Genomic DNA, 20,885 nt, shown 5'->3' with positions numbered 1-20,885 from the left:
TGGTGGGCCGAAGGGCCTGTTTCCACGCTGTATCTCCAAACTAAACTGAAAACTAAACTAAATACAATCAAGCCAAACTCAAGTACAATTGGTAGATTGAAGGGAAAGAAAATAGTCCTCAGAAATAAGGCATCTTTCCATTCTCAGAGAGGCAATGAGATTGGCTCCGAGATTGTGCATGTCTTATTATTGGGCAAACCGCTCAATAAATGATGGTTTTATTTCCATACGTCTGCTTCCTGGTGGAGTGCAGTGATGATTTACCATTGTGCGCTGATTTTTGTCAGTACTTTTACACTGTTGGTGTATGGTACAGAAGATGATGTTAAAAGTTCTGCATTTATCTTGATCTATGGCATCCTCAAACTGAAAGATTAAAGATCCTGTCAATAATCATGACTGCTAGCCGCACGATAATAAAACTAATCCACATTCAGCAATGCAGCTGTTCTCCAGAATAAGATTCCAAGATAACCCCAGCCAGTAAAGCTTGTACAATCTCCCTCGTGAAGAGAGCACAAGGATTCTTTCAATAATGTGACTGAGTGATGAGTCGGGCAAATTTGAAGATTTCAATGCATAGGGGAGTGAAGACAGCAATCAAGTCAGACATTGGCACTAAACATCACACCCAAAATAGATGTATATTACAAAACACACACACATACATATATATATATATATATATATATATATATATATATATATGTGTGTGTGTGTGTGTGTGTGTGTTTTGTAATGTACATCTATATTGTATATCTATACATATATATATATATATATATATATATATATATATATATATATGTGTGTGTACATATCTTAGTTTTAGTTTTAGTTTTAGAGATACTGCGTGGAAACAGGCCCTTTGGCCCACCGAGTTCGCATTGACCAGCGATCCCCACACATTAACACAATCCTACACACACTAGGGACAATTTACACTCACACCAAGCCAATTAACCTACGTACCTGTACGTCTTTGGAGTGTGGGAGAAAAACGAAGATCTCGGAGAAAACCCACGCAGATCACGGGGAGAACGTACAGACCCCGTACAGACGGCACTCGCAGTCGGGATCGAACCCGGGCTTCCGGCGCTGCAAGCGCTGTAAGGCAGCAACTCTGCGCCACGTTTATATATATATATTGCATGTCATACAAAAAATCAGCAAACCACCTTCTTTGCATTTCACAAGTTCCCAAATTAGTTAGGCGTAACGGTGGCACAGCGGTAGAGTTGCTGCCTTACAATGAATGCAGCCCCGAGACTCAGGTTCGATCCTAACTACGAGCGCCGTCTGTACGGAGTTTGTACGTTCTCCCCGTGACCTGCGTGGGTTTTCTCCGAGATCTTCGGTTTCCTCCCACACTCCAAAGACGTACAGGTATGTAGGTTAATTGGCTGGGCAAATGTAAAAATTGTCCCTAGTGTGTGTAGGATAGTGTTAGTGTGCAGGGATCGCTGGGCGGCGCAGACCCGGTGGGCCGAAGGGCCTGTTTCCGCGCTGTATCTCTAAAATAAAAATCCAAAAATCCTGTTTTTAGTACAAATTGGACATCTTAACGCAGTGCAATTTTATTTCCCACACCTTAATCCTCTCTCCAGACTTACTTTTTTTTTACAACGAAAGAAAACAAAGCTTTATTTATCAATAGAAGATATTGAAAATTCTCTGTGGATCAGGCATGTCTCAGGAGGCTGTCAGGGGATATTTTTAAGGCAGAGATAGATAGATTCTTGATTAGTACGGATGTCAGGGGTTACGGGGAGAAGGCAGGAGAATGGGGTTAGGAGGAAGAGATAAATCAGACATGAGTAGACGATGGGCCAAATGGCCTAATTCTGCTCTTATCATATCATATCATATATATACAGCGCGGAAACAGGCCTTTTCGGCCCACCAAGTCCGCGCCGCCCAGCGATCCCCGCACATTAACACTATCCTACACCCACTAGGGACAATTTTTTACATTTACCCAGTCAATTAACCTACATACCTGTACGTCTTTGGAGTGTGGGAGGAAACCGAAGATCTCGGAGAAAACCCACGCAGGTCACGGGGAGGACGTACAAACTCCTTACAGTGCAGCACCCGTAGTCAGGATCGAACCTGAGTCTCCGGCGCTGCATTCGCTGTAAAGCAGCAACTCTACCGCTGCGCTACCGTGCCGCCCATATCGCTTATGAATATTTCTGTGCTGTACTGTTCTATGTTCTATGGAATACAGTGTTCACCTCGTGAGTCTAGGTCTGGTTGTGGTCTGCCCAACTTCAATTTTGAGGATCTTAGCCTGGGAAAGGCAACTGACATTAGTTCCTTCTGGTGAACTAGGAGCAGTTCACACCACAACATTAAGTGTGACATTATAACAGCAGGAAATTGTACCATTTTAATTGGCCAATTTAGCTTTCTCACAGAAGATAGACACAAAATGCTGGAGTAACTCAGCAAGACAGGCAGCATCTCTGGAGAGAAGGAATGCATGACATTGAAGAAGGGTCTCGATCCGAAACGTCACCCATTCCTTCTCTCCAGAGATGCTGCCTGTCCCGCTGAGTTACTTGAACATTTTGTGTCTATCTTTGCTGTAAGCCAGTGTCTGCAGTACCTTCCTAAACATTAGCTTTCTCACACCCTGAAATGCCTCAATGAATCCTTTATATCTTAACTTTATACAATCTATAGGGTGTTATAAGTCCAAGCGTCTCTGTGGATTGAGGTTCGATTGCACGTTGCTGACACAGATGCAAGCAAGCACGTGGAATGCCTGGAAGTTGTCAGCAGTGGGCTCGGCTGGAAGCTATCAGTCTTGAAAGATAATTTGCCAGCTGCTTGAATGAAGAAAGAATGCAATCTGTCAGAACAACCCAACACTGCATGCCATCAGGACAGATCAAAGAATGCCTGAACACTGATAACCACAAGGTACAAGTTAGATAAGTGCAAAATTTCACCTCCTGAGCTGAAGAATGATCCCAGGAATTAGTGGGTGAACGTTTGACGGCACTGGGCCTGTACTCGCTAGAGTTTAGAAGGATGAGGGGGGGACCTCATTGAAACATACAGAATAGTGAAAGGCCTGGATAGACAATAGACAATAGGTGCAGGAGGATGCCATTCGGCCCTTCGAGCCAGCACCGCCATTCAATGTGATCATGGCTGATCATTCTCAATCAGTACCCCGTTCCTGCCTTCTCCCCATACCCCCTGACTCCGCTATCCTTAAGAGCTCTATCTAGCTCTCTCTTGAATGCATTCAGAGAATTGGCCTCCACTGCCTTCTGAGGCAGAGAATTCCACAGATTCACAACTCTCTGACTGAAAAAGTTTTTTCTCATCTCAGTTCTAAATGGCCTACCCGTTATTCTTAAACTGTGGCCCCTTGTTCTGGACTCCCCCAACATTGGGAACATGTTTCCTGCCTCTAACGTGTCCAACCCCTTAATAATCTTATACGTTTCGATAAGATCTCCTCTTATCCTTCTAAATTCCAGTGTATACAAGCCTAGTCGCTCCAGTCTTTCAACATATGACAGTTCCGCCATTCCGGGAATTAACCTAGTAAAACTACGCTGCATGCCCTCAATAGTAAATAGCTGGATAGCGTGGATGCGGAGAGTATGTTTCCACTAGTGGGAGAGTCTAGGACCAGAGGCCACAGCCTCAGAATAAAAGGACGTACCTTTAGAAAGGAGATGAGGAGGAATTTCTTTATTCAGAGGGTGGTGAATCTGTGGAATTCCTTGCCACAAACGGCTGTGAAGGCCAAGTCAGTGGACATTTTTAAGGTGGAAATTGGCAGATTCTTGATCAGTGCAGGTGTCAGGGGTAGACACAAAATGCTGGAGTAACTCAGCGGGACAGGCAGCATCTCTGGAGATAGGAATGGGTGACGTTTCGGGTCGAGACCCTGTCTTCAGATGTGAGGGGTTATGGGGAGAAGGCAGGAGAATGGGGTTGAGAGGGAAAGATAGATGAGCCATGATTGAATGGCGGAGTAGACATGATGGGCCGAATGGCCTAATTCTGCTCCTACAACTTATGACTAAACGGCACAGTTGTCCAATTCACGTCTTCAACGGTAGAACGAAAATGGAATGGGTGGCACTTGGAGTCTTGCAGATGAAAGACTGCTACGTGGACAATGCGTCCTGTCAACACTGCAACTACGTTCTAGCACCCAACAGGAAAGAGAGTTTCGAGGGATAGTAAGGCAAACCCAAACTCACTACTGAAGACAGACACAAAAAGCTGGAGTAACTCAGCGGGACAGGCAGCATCTCTGGAGAGAAGGAAAGGGTGACGTTTCGGGTCGAGACCCTTCTTCCTCAAACTCGCTCGGAGTGGACTGAACTGCATAGTAGCACACTGGGTGTGACCGGTTTATTCACCAAGAACACCCATAGACATGTGTGTGAACTAAATTGTCTTGCCTGTGATAAGTAACTCTGGAGATTAAGGCAGAACCAGGAAAAGACAAAAAAAAAAAGGAGGAATTAGATAAAGCAACGTGGAGTGTTTTCACCAATAATGCATTGTGTTAGTCTGTGAATGTGAAGGCCAGGAACAATACCTGGTATATCAAAATATTTACAGTGACAGGCTATTGTACTTGTTTTAGAAAGGTCACAATGGGAAATTCTGTCCGTAAATAACTGAAAACATCCTTGGCCCCTGATGTTTTTGTTCCGAGCAAAACCTTTACGGGACTAATTATAGTATTAAAATCCCCACACTGGTTGCGGCAGGAAAAGGGCTTGCTACGAATCTCCACATAACACCGGCTAATGGCTTTCAGATAAAGTCCCATGGAACTGCGACTGTTTAGTTTAATTTAGTTTAGAGACACAGTGCGGGAAAGGTTCCTTTGGCCCACCGAGTCCGCGCCGACCTGCGATCCCCGTACACTTGCACTATCCTACACACACTACGGATATTTTTTACCGAAGCCAGTGATTGTACGTTCTCCACGTGACCGTGTGGGTTTTCTCCGGGCGTGCCGGTTTCCTCCCTCACTCCAAAGACATACTGGTTTGTAGGTCGATTGGCCTCGGTGAAATATTGTAAATTGTCCCTGGTGTGTAGGATGTTGTTGGTGTATGAGGCGATCGCTGGTCAGCACGGACTCGGTGGGCCAAAGGGCCTGTTTCACCTCTGTATCTCTGAAGTCTAACGTCTAAAAACATTACCTGGCAAAATGTAGAAACGCAGAACTGCAGATGCTGGTTTACAAAAAAAAGGACATAAAGTGCTGGAGTAACTCAGCGGGTCAGGCAGCATCTCTGGAGAACATGGATAGGTGACATTTCAGGTCAGGACCTTGCCCCAGACTTCACAAACTGACGAATCCACTCTGGAGCAGTGTCCTGATTTGAAAGGACTAGTATCCATGTTCTCCGGAGATGCTGCCTGGCCCGCTGAGTTAGTCCAGCACTTTGTATCCATCGTTGCCTTACACTTGTGTGGCACGAACATTATTTGCTACCGATCAGCTCAGGCTTACTGTCCAGGTCTTGCTGTGCAGGAATGTCAATTGCTTCATTATCTGAGGTGTGGTGACTGGGGTTAAACCAAAGATACTAGAGGAGCAAGATAGACCACTCGACCCTAAAAACCGTAGTACGTAACGACGCCATTTTAGTAAGCAGAAACTTGCAGAAACATTTAAAAAGAACAATAACAAAAATCTGTGAATTGATAGATAATAGACAATAGACAATAGGTGCAGGAGGAGGCCATTTGGCCCTTCGAGCCAGCACCGCCATTCAATGTGATCATGGCTGATGAGATATATTCTGCATTTAATGGTATCATCACACATACTGTCCCCCCAAAACACTGATTACACTGCGAGAGGCATAGCGAACGGCAGGGTTTGCCTACTAAAATGGCTCCTTTGCGTACTACACCAGTATAGGCGATTTCAAGGGAGTGGTCCATTTTGTTCCTCTAGTATCTTTGGGTTAAACACTGTTCAGTCATCAGTAAACAGCCCTACTTCTCACCTGATGACTGAAGAAAGGACATTGATGAAGCAGCTGAAGATGGTAGGGTCTATGTAAAGAAGGGATGCTGATCCTTTAAGCCCGTCAGTGAATTTGTCTTTTCTGATGACACTTTATATTTAAAGAGTACGCAGATGTGCCACAATATTCACATTTTCCATGATTTTAGAGGGATATGGGCCAAACGCAAGCGGGTCGGACTAGTGTAGAGAGAGAGATTTTAGATTTAGAGATACAGCGCGGAAACAGGCCCTTCGGCCCACCGAGTCCGCGCCGCCCAGCGATCCCCGCACATTAACACTATCCTACACACACTAGGGACAATTTTTACATTTACCCAGCCAATTAACCCACATACCTGTACGTCTTTGGAATGTGGGAGGAAACCGAAGATCTCGGAGAAAACCCACGCAGGTCACGGGAAGAACGTACAAACTCCGTACAGACAGCACCCGTAGTCAAGATCGAACCTGAGTCTCCGGCGCTGCATTCGCTGTAAGGCAGCAATTCTACTGCTGCGCCACCATGTAGATGGGGCATGTTGGTCGGCGTGGGCAAGTTGGGCCGAAGGGCTATCCACGCTATCTGGCTCTATAATTCATGTTCGTAAGGCACAGGTGCAGAATTAGGCCATTCGGCCCATTGAGTCTCCTCCACCATTCAATCATGGCTGATCTATCTTTCCCTCTCAATCCCATTCTCCTGCCATCTCTTTGTAGCCTTTGACGCCCTTACTAATCAAGAACCTATCAATCTCCCCTTTAAAAATACCAAGTATTTTATGACACAGTATGCCATATTTATTATGCCCCCCCCTCACCTGTATCCACCTATCACTTGCCAGGCATTGTCCTGCCCCTCCCCACATGTCTTTTCCAGCTTTTCTCCCCTACTACAATTGGTCTGAAGAAAAGAGTCCCGACCTGAAACATTGTCTGTCCATGTTCACCGGAGATGCTGCCTGAATCCAGCACGTTGTGTTTTACACAAAATGCCAGCATCTGCAGTTCCTTGTGTCTACATTGATAAGAGTGGGATAAGGGTGGAGATGTGGATGGTCTGTAAAACAATTATGTTCCTTTTTACAAACAAGTTCCGGGTTCAAAAGGGTCGTGCGGTTGTATTTCCCCAAAGAGAGTTGTGAATCTGTGGAATTCTCTGCCTCAGAAGGCAGTGGAGGCCAATTCTCTGAATGCATTCAAGAGAGAGCTAGAAAGAGCTCTTAAGGATAGCGGAGTCAGGGGGTATGGGGAGAAGGCAGGAACGGGGTACTGATTGAGAATGATCAGCCATGATCACGTTGAATGGTGGTGCTGGCTCGAAGGGCCGAATGGCCTCCTCCTGCACCTATTGTCTATTGTCTAATCAGTTGGATCAATGGAAACTTGGGAATCTTGCATTTCCTCAAATTGCTACTTTGCTAAAGTCTTCCAGCTTGTGACATTTGTTTGCTGAATAATGCAAAGCCATTTATTATATTATATTTTGATTGAATGAATGAATGAATGTTTCATTGTCACATGTGACGAGTCACAGTGAAATTCTTTGTTTTGCATTCACAAGGTATGCAAATAGTCGCCATATAAAGGGCGCCAACAAAGTATACAAAGTATCCCACGCTGGGTCCTCCTTTGTTCCTCCCCCCCACTCCCCATCCCCTCCCCCTCCCTCACGGCATTCCCCCCAAGCCAGGTCCTACAAGGTCATAGGTTATATTATATTTAACAGGTTCTGAGTTTTCTTTGTCGCTCCAAGTCACCCCCATTGTTTTGCAGATTCACTGCTTGTTATAAACCATTAGCATCATAATATGTCAGCAGAATTACATTAGACTTAATATCTGGACAGATGGAGCCAAAACAGCCTCTAGAAATTGTCCTGACCACTCAGTAGTTTATAACTATTGATTTTGGATTCACTCCTAAGCCACAAAAATACCCTGAACGAACTTGTGTATTTTTCTAAAAGTAGAAAGACTTCAATGAATTCTACAGATTTGTAAGAAGGGCAATGAAATGTTGGGTGAAATGAAGCTGTCAACGGTAGTTTAGAGATACAGCACAGAAACAGGCCCTTCGGCCCACCGAGACCGCAGTGACCCGCGATCCCCACACACTAATGCCATCGTGCACACGAGAGATCATTTACAATGTTACCAAAGCCAATTAACCTACAAACCTGACAATAGACACAAAATGCTGGAGTAACTCAGCGGGACAGGGAGCCTCTCTGGAGAGAAGGAATGGGTGATGTTTCGGGTCTTGGAGTGACTGAGAATCAGGGGAGAGGGAGATAGCCATAAACATCTGCTGCCATTGCTCCTGTTTTGAATTTTAAAAGCTATCACAATGTTTAAAAAACATTTGGACAGGTGCATGAATAGGATAGGTTTAGAAGGATATGGGCCAAACACAGGCAGGTGGGGGACTAGTGTAGATGGGGCATATTGGTGGGTGTGGGCAAGTTGGACTGAAGGGGTTGTTTCCACACTGTATCACTCAAATTGATAGGATGTGTCAGGGTCAGTGCCAGTGGAGCTTATTGGGCTCCGTCAACAACTCATTTAGTGATGGTTTATTGTTCTGAGAGGACACTATGTTCTTCATAACCAACTCCAGCTCCACTGACTGTGCCTTGTCACCCAACGTGACCGTCGCAAGACAATACAGCCAGCCAAATCAGAGAGCAATAAGAACTTACGACTGTTACTTTTTCTCAGTTATATAATTAGGGTGCCCACAAAAATGTCAACAAGTATTAAGATGGATGGAACAATATGCAGCCAAAGCACAGGAACAGGCCAATCAAGCCAATGAATGTGGTGCAGCGGTAGAGTTGTTGCCTTACAGCGCCAGAGACCCGGGTTCGATCCTGATTACGGGTGCTGTCTGTACGGAGTTTGTACATTCTCCTCGTGACTGAGTAGCTTTTCTCCGGTTTCCTCCCACACTCCAAAGACGTACAGGTTTGTAGGCGATTTGGCTTGGTATAATTGTAAATCGTCCCTAGTGTGTGCAGGGCAGTGTTAATGTGCGGGGATCGCTGGTCAGCTTGGACTCAGTGGGTCGAAGGGCCTGTTTCCGCGCACTTTCTCTAAACTAAACTAAACACAATAGCTTTTTGCTTTCTTCGACAAGGGCCTTTTTCCGACTGTGTTTTATTGAGGCCCCTGTCAGAATATTGATTCCATTTCCCTTCACAATAATGTCCATTAAATACATCAAAATTCTTTGACTCAGTTACTCCCCTCAGTCTTCTAAATTCCAGCGAGTATAAGCCTAGTCTATCCAGTCTTTCTTCATATGAAAGTCCTGCCATCCCAGGGATCAATCTGGTGAACCTTCCCTGTACTCCCTCTAAGGCTAGAATGTCTTTCCTCAGATTAGGAGACCAAAACTGTACACAATACTCCAGGTGCGGTCTCACCAAGGCCATGTACAACTGCAGCGAAACCTCCCTGCTCCTATACTCAAATCCTATGAATGATAACATACCATTCGCTTTCTTTGAATGCTAACATACCATTCGCTTTTTATCATAAAGATAGAATTAGGCCATTCGCCCCATCAAGTCTACTTCGCCATTCAATCATGGCTGGTCTATCTCTCCCTCCTAACCCCATTCTCCTGCCTTCCCTCTGGAGTAATCATATCATATCATATCATATATATACAGCCAGAAACAGGCCTTTTCGGCCCTCCAAGTCCGTGCCGCCCAGCGATCCCCGTACATTAACACTATCCTACACCCACTAGGGACAATTTTTTACATTTTACCCAGCCAATTAACCTACATACCTGTACGTCTTTGGAGTGTGGGAGGAATCCGAAGATCTCGGAGAAAACCCACGCAGGTCACGGGGAGAACGTACAAACTCCTTACAGTGCAGCACCCGTAGTCAGGATTGAACCTGAGTCTCCGGCGCTGCATTCGCTGTAAAGCAGCAACTCTACCGCTGCGCTACCGTGCCGCCACTACTCCACTCAGACCTGTCCTTACGGTGGTCCTGCAGGAGGTGCAGTGCATCCCATCGCCAGTTAAGTGGAGTGAGGGTCCACAGTGAAGCAGGGAGGGAAACTCAACCATGTTGTCAGCGGCCGATAAGGATAGAATCTGCAGGTAATACAGATTATGCTACACCCTCCACTCACCTCCTTCCTCGTCTCAATCGAACGCGGTGTTCACTTTCAAGACTTTAGTGCGTCTAACACGGAATTTGCAAGTCAGTGAGACCGTCCGTGAAAACATTCGTGAGACGGTGGCCTGGGTGGAAGAGACGAGAGATGTGCTGATTATTAAATGTGTCAGGATACATCAATATTCAACATCAAAACACAAGAGGAGCAGGAAATTCCAAAGCGACATTTCAGCTTTTATAAACCAGCATCTGCTCTTCCTTGTGTCCCTCTGTCTTTCAAATCAAATGGTGGTGCAGCGGTAGAGTTGCTGCCTTACAGCACCAGAGACCCGGGTTCGATCCAGACCATGGGTGCTGGGCTAACGGAATTTGTACATTCTCCCTGTGACCTCCGTGGGTTTTCTCCAGGATCACCGGCTTCTAGTGAGCCCTAGTGAGGGCCCTAGTGAGACCGCAACTGGAGTACTGTGTGCAGTTTTGGTCTCCAAATTTGAGGAAGGATATTCTTGCTATTGAGGGCGTGCAGCGTAGGTTTACTAGGTTAATTCCCGGAATGGCGGGACTGTCATATGTTGAAAGACTGGAGCGACTAGGCTTGTATACACTGGAATTTAGAAGGATGAGAGGGGATCTTATCGAAACATATAAAATGATTAAGGGGTTGGACACGTTAGAGGCAGGAAACATGTTCCCAATGTTGGGGGAGTCCAGAACCAGGGGCCACAGTTTAAGAATAAGGGGTCGGCCATTTAGAACAGAGATGAGGAAAAACTTTTTTAGTCAGAGAGTTGTGAATCTGTGGAATTCTTTGCCTCAGAGGGCAATGGAGGCCAATTCTCTGAATACATTCAAGAGAGAGCTAGATAGAGCTCTTAAGGATAGCGGAGTCAGGGGATATGGGGAGAAGGCAGGAACAGGGTACTGATTGAGAATGATCAGCCATGATCACATTGAATGGCGGTGCTGGCTCGAAGGGCCGAATGGCCTTCTCCTGCACCTATTTTCTATTGTCTATTGTCTATTGTCTCCCACACTCAAAAGGTTTGTACAGGTTTGTCGGTTAATTTGGCACCGGTAAAATTGTAAATTGTTCCTGGTGTGTGGGATAGTGCTAGTGTGTGGGGATCGCTGGTCATAAGGTAACAGTGTAGGGTGGAACTGCAGGTGCTGGTTTACACAGAAGATAGACACAAAAAACCAGCGGGTCAGGCAGCATTTCTGGAGAGAAAGAATAAGTGACATTCCCCTCTCCTCTGACTCACAGTCTGAAGCAGGGGCTTGACCCGAAACGTCACCTATTTAGTTTAGTTTAGTTTGGAGATATAGCGCGGACTACTAACACCGTACAGACGGCACCTGTAGTCGGGATCGAACCCGGATCTCTGTTGCTGCAAGTGCTGTAAGGCAGCAACTCTACTGCTGTGCCACCGTGCAGCCCCCGATTTCTTTTCTCCAGAGATGCTGTCCTGAGTTACTCCAACAACTCTCCTGAGTTACTCCAGCATTTTGTGTTTATAAATGAACAGTCCTGTTTATCAAGAACCACAGATTTTTTTTTTAATGCTTTGTATCGGAGCCAGTTGTAACTAATGGCAGAAAGATTGTTAGATTTTTTAAGAAAAACTAGACCAAGTGGACCCCGTTGGGCCCAAACCTCTCCTGCATTGGTGCAGCACCCTGTCCTCCCCCCCTCCCCTCTCTCCTCAACCCCCCCCTCCCCTTCTCCCTCACTCCCCATTTCCCCCCTCCTCCCCTCCCCCCTCCCCTCCTTTTAAACTTTAAAATGTGAATAACTTTAAAAATATAAGACCGATTTCAATAAAACTACTTGCATTATCACTAAAGTGACAATGGTGAGTAAGGTGGGCCTAAAATTGTCGCACTATCGTGTACCGTTTTGGCTGAAGTTCAGTCACAAACAAGATAACAAACGCGTTTTAGTATATAGATGAGGTGCACCAGCCAGCGTCAGAAAACCGCTGTGTAACAGGAGACAACATTTGAGCAGATTATAATCTTATTATCATGCATGAATGGCCAAAAGTGTTTAAATAAAGTGACCAGAGCTTCAGATTTGAACAGGGATCTTTTTGGTGTCTGTCCCCATCTGTCCCCACACAAGCTTGGCTAAGGCAATGTATGGACTCACACACACACACACACAACACTGGAGCTCTGCGGGCATCTCTACATAGCAGGCAGTTTTCCCAGCTCTGGAGCGTGTGCCAGTGGGGGAGGGGAGGTGCAAGGACACACACAGCACAGAAGCTGACATAGCCTGTGTAATCTAAGCATTACAGCCTCTTCTTGCCAGATAAAACTCAGCCTATGCTTTAATTACCTTTCGTTTCCCTTATCCCTACCAGTCTGAAGAAGGGTCTCGACACGAAACGTCGCCCATTCCTTCTCTCCAGAGATGCTGCCTGTCCCGCTGAGTTACTCCAGCTTTTTCTGTCTATCTTCGGTTTAAACCAGCATCTGCAGTTCCTTCCTACACTTTAAATTAAGTAGCCTGTTTAGTTTGGTTCAGTTTCGTTGTGATACAGCACGGAAACATGGCCCTTCGACCCAACGAGTCCGCGCCGACCAGCGATCCCCGTACACTAGCACCATCCTACCCACTAGGGACAATTTACAACCTTTACCGAAGCCATTTAATCTACAAACCTGTACGTCTTTGGAGTGTGGGAGGAACCTGGAGCACCCGGAGAAAACCCACGTAGGTCACTGGGAGAACGTGCAAACTCCCTACAGACAGGCACCCATAGTCAGGATCGAACCCGGGTCTCCGGCGCTGTAAGGCAGCAAATCTATCCCTGCGCCACCTCATTAGTAATTTATTTTTAGCAGTCCTTTTAATAGTAAACTAATTTTTCCAACATCTTTACCGTGTAGAAGAGTTAAGAAATCTGGCACTGCTGTAGTGATGAGCTGGCTTTTGTTTCAACACTTAGCCAACAGTGAAGTCATGCCTTAGTTCAGAGAGTGGAACAGCTGTAAAATTATAGGGAAGTCAAAAAACACAAGGCAACATTTCAATGTAAAATTCTGTAATTAACTCAGTTTCGAGTCAAACTTTTATTTCTCCCACAAGAGTCATTAAAATGTGGAACTTGTTACCACATGGGCAAACAGTGCAGATGCGTTTAAAGCTCAATACGCAGGAGTTAAATAAGAGAAAGGCGCACCAGCAAAACAACAGGGTGCTGGAAGAACTCAGCTGGTCAGGCAGCATCCACGGAGGGTACTGTTCAGACAATGTTCTGACAAAAAACAAGTCGCAACCTGGCCACTCCCTCATCTCCCCTCCCCCATCAGGCAAAAGATTTAGAAGTGTGAAAATGCACACCTCCAGATAGACAATAGACAATAGACGATAGGTGCAGGAGTAGGCCATTCGGCCCTTCGAGCTAGCACCGCCATTCAATGTGATCATGGCTGATCATTCTCAATCAGTACCCCGTTCCTGCCTTCTCCTCATTCCCCCTGACTCCGCTATCCTTAAGAGCTCTATCTAGCTCTCTCTTGAATGCATTCAGAGAATTGGCCTCCACTGCCTTCTGAGGCAGAGAATTCCACAGATTCACAACTCTCTGACTGAAAAAAGTTTTTCCTCATCTCCGTTCTAAATGGCCTGCCCCTTATTCTTAAACCGTGGCCCCTTGTTCTGGACTCCCCCAACATTGGGAACATGTTTCCTGCCTCTAACGTGTCCAAACCTTTAATAATCTTATACGTTTCGATAAGATCCCCTCTCATCCTTCTAAATTCCAGTGTATACAAGCCTAGTCGCTCCAGTCTTTCAACATAGATTCAGGGACAGATTCAGGGACAGTTTCTTCCCAGCTGTCATCAGGCAACTGAATCATCCCACCCCAAGCAGAGAGCAGTGCTGAACTACTATCTACCTCTTTGATGACCCTCAGACTATCCTTGATTGGACTTACTGGCTTTACCTTGCACTAAACGTTATTCTACTATCATGTAACTATGCATTGTAAATAGATCGATCGTAACAGGATCCTTCTTCAGACTGTCTCCAGAAAGAGATACCAATCATTTGGAATGAAGTAGGGTGGGAAAAGACTCTTTTAAAAAACATTAATCGATTGATTAATTGAGAGAGGAAACAGACAGTTTGCCCCGTCGAGTGCTGGAGTAACTCAGTGGGTCAGGCAGCATCTCTGGAGAACGTGAATGGATGACGTTTTGGGTCGGAACATGCTTCTGGAGTTACTCCAGCACTTTGTGTCTTGCTATCTCTCTGATGTCCCTTGGACTATCCTTGATCGGATTTTGCTGGCTCTACCTTGCACTAAACGTTATTCCCTTATCATGTATCTATACACTGTAGATGGCTCGATTGTAATCATGCATTGTCTTTCTGTTGACTGGATAACACACAACAAACGCTTTTCAAGTCAAGTCAAGTTTATTTGTCACATACACATACACGATGTGCAGTGAAATGAAAGTGGCAATGCCTGCGGATTGTGCACAAAAAAGAATTACAGTTACAGCATATAAATAAAGTTAATAAGTTACTATAGTGTAGACAAAAATGTAGTCTCTGGAGTTATAAAAGTTGACAGTCCTGATGGCCTGTGGGAAGAAACTCCGTCTCATCCTCTCCGTTTTCACATCGTGACAGCGGAGGTGTTTGCACTGTACACGTGACAATAAACCAAACTGAACTACTCTCACTTTAGTTCTGTGAGCTCTACAGATGAGTGACAAGGCCAATGTTCAGTTTAGTTTAGTTTAGAGATACAGCGCGGAAACAGGCCCTTCGGCCCACCGTGTCCTCGTCGGCCTGCGATCCCTGCACATTAACACTAACTTGTGTCATCTCCAAACTTGTTAATCATGCCATGTCTCAATGAAACATACAAAATAGTGAAAGGTTTGGATCGAGTGGATGTGGGGAGCATTTCCACTAGTGGGAGAGTCTAGGACCATAGCCTCAGAATTAAAGGACGTTCTTTCAGGAAGGAGATGAGGAGAAATTTCTTTAGTCAGAGGGTGGTGAATCTGAGGAATTCTTTGCCACAGAAGGCTGTGAGGCCAAGTCATATATAGTGGATATATTTAGGGCAGTGATAGATAGATTTTTGATTAGCATGGGTGTCAGGCGTTATGGGGAGAAGGCAGGAGAATGGGGTTAGGAGGGAGAGATAGATCAGCCATGATTGAATAGTGACAGTAGACTTGATGGGCCGAACGGCCTAATTCTACTCCTATCACTTATGATCTTATGACCTTATGATGTATACCTTACATGGCATCAAGGTTCTCCTACAAGTCATAGGGTCAGACAGTGGGGATACAGGTCCTTCCATCCACCTTGTCCATGCCGACAAGATGCCCTATCTAAGCTAGTTTTGCCCACACTTGGGCCATTTGCCCACACTTGGCTCATACCCCTTTAAACCTTCAGGGAAATGCACAGTTAGCGAAAAAGATCTGGTGCACACTCTACTCAATAATTTGCGCAGTTGCAGAAGCTGTAGCTTTCCTTTAACGGACTCTCTTTTCATGGAATTGCAGGAAACAGACGGCTGGAAAATGCTGAATAATTCACTTCTCCAGACCTCTCGGCAGCTCGGTTGTGATGTGCCAGGCGTACAGTTTCCCACCGCACACCACACGCTGCACTGTCACAGATCCAAAGCAGAGCTGGAGAAATACCCTGAAGAGTGCAAACTGCAGCTAGGAAAGTGCTACACTCCACAGCAGTGACAACAACGCTGCCCATAGCATTCTGAAACAAAACAGTGACACGCACACACACACACACACTTAAGGCAGAGATAGATCGGTTCTTGATTAGTACGGGTGTCAGAGGTTACGAGGAGAAGCCAGGAGAATGGGGTTCGGAGAGAGGGACAGATCAGCCATGGCTGAATGGTGTGGTAGACTTGATGGGCCGAATGGCCTAATTCTACTCCTATCACTCCTATGACCTTATGACTTATGAATCTTCTCAAATCTTCTTGGGTGAGGCTGCATGAAAACGTTTATCTAAGTTTTTCACAACCAGAAATTATGGTTGTTAGTACACTATGGCTGATGGCGGCGCGCACGGACGCAGCGGCTCACAGCTCTCCCTTTCGGTGCGTTTTATGTGTGTTATCTGTGTTATGTCTGTTAGTCAATTTTAGTCATGCAAACCAGGCAAATCAGGCAAATCCTACCTACAACCGAAAGGATCTTCTGATCATAGGATTCCAGTGCAATCGGGACCTTGTGCGCGAATTTCCACACCCGCGAAATATACCGGAATAGATAGCCAGGACACCGGGCGCTCCGTGGATAGTTGTCGGCGCGAACAGGCGTCGCAGGCGGAGGAGAAACAGGAAGCAAAAGCGAGGATGCCGGTCCGGTATACTTGCCAAGCTAAAGAGACAGCCACACAAACCACCGCTACCCAGCATGTTTCTCACCAACGCCAGATCCATCATCAACAAAATGGACGAACTAAAACTACAGATATCAGCAAACAAACTCGTGGAGGACTGTTGCATTCTCTTAGTAACAGAGACATGGCTTCATCCACTTATCCCAGACGGAGCCATTGAGCTAGCCGGGCGTACAGCGTTTCGTTGGGACAGAAACATCGACTCCGGTAAGAGCAAGGGGGGGGGGTTATGCATTTACGTGCACAACAGCTGGTGCACTAACATCCAAATCATAGATAGCCACTGTTCTCCTGATCTGGAGTCCCTAACAGTTAAATGCAGGCCTTTTTACCTTCCTCGCGAATTTACAGGGGTTATAGTAACAGCAGTCTACATCCCACCGAATGCTAACGCTAGCACAGCTTTAGGCTACCTGCTCGGTGCAATAAACTCACAACAGAGCACATATCCAGAAGCAGCCCACATCATAGCCGGGGACTTCAACCATGCAGACCTAAAGTCAGTTCTCCCGAAACTTGAACAACACATAAGATGTGCTACCAGGGGGAAAAACACACTAGACAAGGTTTACTCAAATATTAAGAAGGGTTTCAGGTCAGCACCACTACCACACCTGGGGCAGTCAGATCACCTGTCCATATTCCTAACTCCAGCATACACCCCACTCAGGAGGAAAGCTCCAGTCACCATAAAGACTGTTAAGACATGGCCTGAAGGAGCTTCCTCGCAGCTGCAGGATTGCTTCGAAAGGACCAACTGGGATATTTTTGAGGATCAGGACTTGGAGGAGTACACATCAACTGTACTTTGCTACATCCAAAACTGTGTTGACAATGTCACCGTCGACAAACGCATCCGGTTGTATCCCAATCAAAAACCCTGGATGACAAAGGATGTCAGGTCTCTCCTCATGGACCGTAACACCGCCTTCAGGTCTAGTGATAGAGCTCTATACAGTGCTGCTAGAACCAACCTGAAGAGAGGCATCAAGGATGCCAAAGCGTCCTACAAGAGGAAGATTGAGGACCACTTTTCCAACAATGACCCACGGCGGGTATGGCAAGGCATCCAGCACATCACCAACTACAAGACCAGCAACCGCACGACTGCCGACGGCGACGCCTCGCTGGCAGAGGAACTTAACTGTTTCTTTGCTCGTTTCGAGGTGAAAGCTACAGTGGCAGACATAACACCCTCTCCAGCACCTGACAGCAACACCTTCACTGTGCAGGAGTATGATGTTAAGCGCGTGCTCAGAGCAGTGAATCCCAGGAAAGCTGCAGGCCCCGATGGTGTGACGGGCAGAGTGCTGAGGGAATGTGCAGACCAATTATCTGAGGTCTTCACAAAAATCTTCAACCTGTCCCTTTTAAAATCCACCATCCCTCCCTGCCTGAAGTGCGCCACAATCATCCCACTGCCGAAAAAGTCTGTCATCAGCGGTCTTAACGACTACCGTCCGGTAGCACTCACACCGGTCATCACAAAGTGCTTCGAGAGACTGGTCCTGCAGCACATCAAAGCCAGCCTCCCACCCACCTTCGACCCACACCAGTTTGCCTACAGAGCAAATAGGTCTACAGGGGATGCCATCGACACTGCTCTTCACACTGCACTGACCCACCTTGAACACCAGGGGAGCTATGTGAGGATGCTCTTCCTCGACTTCAGCTCTGCCTTTAACACGGTCATCCCGAGCAGACTGGTCACCAAACTTTCCGACCTTGGATTTTCCCAAACCATCTGCCAATGGATCAAGGACTTCCTGACCAACCGCCCCCAGACCGTCAAAATAGGCCCTCACCTCTCCTCCACCATTACACTGAGCACCGGCTCACCACAGGGCTGTGTGTTGAGCCCCATCCTTTACTCCCTCTACACTCACGACTGCGCCCCCACCCATCCCACCAACACCATCATCAAGTTCGCGGATGACACGACTGTGGTTGGACTCATCTCAGAAGGAGATGAGACAGCCTATAGGGATGAAATCCAAAGGCTGGCAGCATGGTGTTCAGTGAACAATCTGGTCCTGAACTCCTCCAAAACAAAGGAACTTATAATTGACTTTAGAAAAACCAGTGTAGATTACGACCCACTCTACATCAATGGGGTCTGTGTGGAAAGGGTACCAGCTTTCAGGTTCCTGGGTACGCACATCGCAGAGGATCTTACCTGGTCTACCAACACCATCACCACAGTAAAGAAGGCACAGCAGAGACTCCACTTCCTGAGGATCCTCAGGAAAACCAACCTGCAGGAGAAGCTCATGTTGTCTTTCTATCGCTGCTCCATCGAGAGTGTGCTGGCATACTGTATAACCACATGGTATGCCAGCTGCTCAGAAAAGGACAGGAAGGCCCTTCAGAGGGTCATCACGACGGCCCAGAAGATCATCGGCTGCTCACTGCCCTCCCTGGAGCACCTGTTCAGCCTACGCTGCCTCAGTAGAGCAGGCAAAATAATAAAAGATCCATCCCACCCCGGCCACCGTCTGTTTGTTCATCTGCCCTCTGGTCGACGTTTCAGGTCGATCAAATCCCGAACAAACAGACTTAAGAACAGTTTTTACCCCAGGGCCATACGAGAACTGAACACTACCTTTGCACTAGGCAACACCGTTAAAAAATCTTGTACTTAATATAATTGTATTTAATTGTATTTATGTATTTATTTGTTTTTGCATTTATTGCATATATGTTTGTACGCACCGTCAGGATTGGCTATTTTTTAATTCCGTTGTACTCGTTGCAATGACAATAAATGAATATTATTATTATTATTATTATTATTACTTGAAATTATTTTTACACCATGGGCAAGGTATATTTTGTGGTTTGCAGTGAATGTTTTGACTTAAGACTTCTAACCCTTTTCTCTGAAGAAGTCAAGGAAGGAATATGAAGAAGGGTTCTGACCTGAAATGTCACCTATTCCTTCTCTCCAGAGATGCTGCCTGACCCGCTGAGTTACTCCAGCGCTTTGTGTCTACCTTCTAACCCTTTTGCCCATTCGGCTGAGTATCGGTCAGAGTTGGAAGTTGAACGTTTAAGTCCCATGAGTTACGAGAAGCTAGGAGAAGGCTTAGTATACACTGGAATTTAGAAGGATGAGAGGGGATCTTATCGAAACATATAAGATTATTAAGGGGTTGGACACGTTAGAGGCAGGAAACATGTTCCCAATGTTGGGGGAGTCCAGAACCAGGGGCCACAGTTTAAGAATAAGGGGTAGGCCATTTAGAACGGAGATGAGGAAAACCCTTTTTCAGTCAGAGAGTTGTGAATCTGTGGAATTCTCTGCCTCAGAAGGCAGTGGGGGCCGATTATCTGAATGCATTCAAGAGAGAGCTAGATAGAGCTCTTAAGGATAGCGGAGTCAAGGGGTTATGGGGAGAAGGCAGGAACGGGGTACTGATTGAGAATGATCACATTGAATGGTGGTGCTCGCTCGAAGGGCCGAATGGCCTACTCCTGCACCTATTGTCTATTGTCTATTGGCTTCCTCGTCAAAAAGAACCGGCTAACACTCACCCAAATCCCCATCACTGAAGGGAAACAAAATCCAAGACCATTCCTCAACCTCTGCTCCAGAACATTACACATTAAAAATTATCTGGACACTCTCCTGCAGTTTACTTTAGTTTAGTTTAGTTTAGTACAGATACAGCATGGAAACAGGCCCTTTGGCCCACTAAATCCATGTCGCCCAGCGATCCCCACACATTAACACTATCCTACACACACGAGGGACAATTTACAATTTTACCGAAGCCAATTAACCTACAAACCTGTACGTCTTTGGAGTGTGGGAGGAAACCGGAGCACCCGCGGAAAACCCACGCGGGTCACAGCAGCTACCCCACCAGTGCTGTCTAAAGATGACGTGCATGAACATTGAACATAAAAAAAAGTACAAATGTATACACGAGGAAATGCAAACAAAAAAGTCTGATGAAAGGCCATGACCCAAAATGTTGCCCATCCATGTTCTCCAGAGGTACTGCCTGACTTGCTGAGTTATTCCAAACTATGTCTTTTTTGATAGAAAAGTACAGCACAGAAACGGGCCCTTTGGCCTACAATGTTTGTGGCGAATATGATATGAAGATATCCTAATCTTGTTTGCTTGCACATGATCCATATCCCTCCATTCTCTGCAATATACACGTGACTATCTAATAGCCTCTTAAACGTCACTATCATATCAGCCTCCACTAGGGTTGCCAACTTCCTTACTCCCAAATAAGGGACAAAGGGTGAAGCACCGCCCCGAGCCCCACCTGCACCAATGCAGGAGAGGTTTGGGCCCAATGGGTCC

General features: G+C 46.1%; 1 protein-coding gene across 3 annotated transcripts in view; it reads right to left on the bottom strand.

Moving 5' to 3' along the window:
• The window catches only part of lhfpl2a (LHFPL tetraspan subfamily member 2a), a 205,979-nt gene that overhangs the window by 141,141 nt on the left and 43,953 nt on the right, over nt 1–20,885 (bottom strand). For 2 of the 3 annotated variants that reach the window (XM_078396747.1, XM_078396746.1), the window contains exon 2: nt 10,160–10,271. The exons of the other annotated variant lie outside the window; for it this stretch is intronic. The gene's annotated coding sequence lies outside the window, so the exon portion shown is untranslated. The remainder of the gene's footprint in view (nt 1–10,159; nt 10,272–20,885) is intronic. 3 annotated transcript variants of the gene reach the window in all.

This window comes from Rhinoraja longicauda, chromosome 3, assembly GCF_053455715.1.
Source record: "Rhinoraja longicauda isolate Sanriku21f chromosome 3, sRhiLon1.1, whole genome shotgun sequence".
Classification (NCBI taxonomy): Eukaryota; Metazoa; Chordata; class Chondrichthyes; order Rajiformes; family Arhynchobatidae; genus Rhinoraja; species Rhinoraja longicauda.
The sequence above is the reverse complement of the archived record's forward strand: the minus strand, read 5'-3'. Positions and strand labels throughout refer to the sequence as shown.